The sequence below is a fragment of the Suricata suricatta genome, chromosome 11, assembly GCF_006229205.1.
Source record: "Suricata suricatta isolate VVHF042 chromosome 11, meerkat_22Aug2017_6uvM2_HiC, whole genome shotgun sequence".
NCBI lineage: Eukaryota > Metazoa > Chordata > Mammalia > Carnivora > Herpestidae > Suricata > Suricata suricatta.
This window is the reverse complement of record NC_043710.1, coordinates 14,198,877-14,200,400: the sequence shown is the minus strand read 5'-3', so window position 1 is coordinate 14,200,400 and position 1,524 is coordinate 14,198,877.

The window sequence follows — 1,524 nt, the reverse complement described above, 5'->3', positions numbered from 1 at the left end:
AAAAATAAGCAAAATGTATTTTTATATTCCTGCAAATGCTGACACAAGTATTTAGGTCCTAGGAATCATCCATTTATTTTATGTCTGTGCCTGAGGACTATTGGGTTCAGAGGAACAGAATACTAACTGACGTGGCAAGAATTAATAGGTCTTTGAAAGCTCTATGTAATTGTATTCCCAAAGGCATTTCTAGACAGACTTTGGCACAAGTGTTGCAAAGCCTCCATCCAGAGTAATTTGGCTTGATGATCTTGGTTATAAACTTCCCATATTTGCCTATTTGGGAAAAAAATTGGCCCTTTGCCCCTGCAGGCCCAAAAAGGTTATAGTCAGAGCAATTCAGGAAACTCTGACTTCTCTGTAGTCTCCCAGCTTTCTGAAGACTAGGAGGAAAATTGTAGCCTGTAATTGGATCAGGTTAGCTTTCAGGAAAATCTTAGATGAGGTATGGACACTTTTGCTCCACACATTTAGAAATTTTTTTCTCCACTTCAGGGTCACAAAGATCATCTATGGTTTACTCCATATATCTTATACCTTTACATTTCATATAAAATTCATATTATATTCATGCATATAGTCTTCCTGAATAACATGGCATCATGAGTGTGAATTATATGTAGGATGTGGACTCTTGAGCATGGGGGTGGGGAATCCTAAGCAGATGAGTAGGTGAAATAAAACCATAGAACTGATAGATTCCAGAGTATATTTGGAGAATAGAGGTGGACCCACAGAAGTTGGACGAAAATCTCTTTGCATGGGCACACACAGAGAGAAAAACAAACGAGAACAATTACTAACATGAGGTTCTGGTAGCTGTGTGCCATGCTAAAACTTCACATAGGTTAGCCAAAGTAATTTTACATCTTTATGAAGTACACTAACTTTTTAAAAGAGGGACTAATATAATTAAAGCAAATTGCCATGACCCAGAGATAAAAGCTGTCATTAATCACACAGCTTTCCCTGACCCTAAAGCCTATCATTGTAACACCACACTTTATGCCAATGTAGTCATTTCTGAGATTGGCAAATTAAGACTCAGATAATTTATGGAAGATTTCTGATAAACAGGCAAGAAGGTTGGATTTTATTCCAAGGAAAATAGGATTCCTTACAAGTTTTTGGAGAAGGGAGTAATAGGATCAGAGATATGCTTCAGGACATTTCTAGCTTCCTCACATTCAAGTGGTCACATGTGGAACTAGTTGAATCTTTTAAGGTGTAGATTGTAATCTGATTCACAGGAACTTGCTTCTTTGACTGATCTAACATCAGTCCCAAAGTTCATATACATTCTACAACATCTCAAATGATAAAACCTTTGGTACACAGGATCAAAAGTACAATGAATAGCACGTATGTATGTATATGAATTCTGAATGGTCCATTTTAGACCATGCCTTCCCCATGGTTATTTTCACTTCCATGTTACTCAGGGTAGAGATGAGAGGACTCAGCTTGGAGGGACCAGTCTCTGTGTAAAACAGAAAGATTTCCTTACCTTTCTTCTCACTCCCA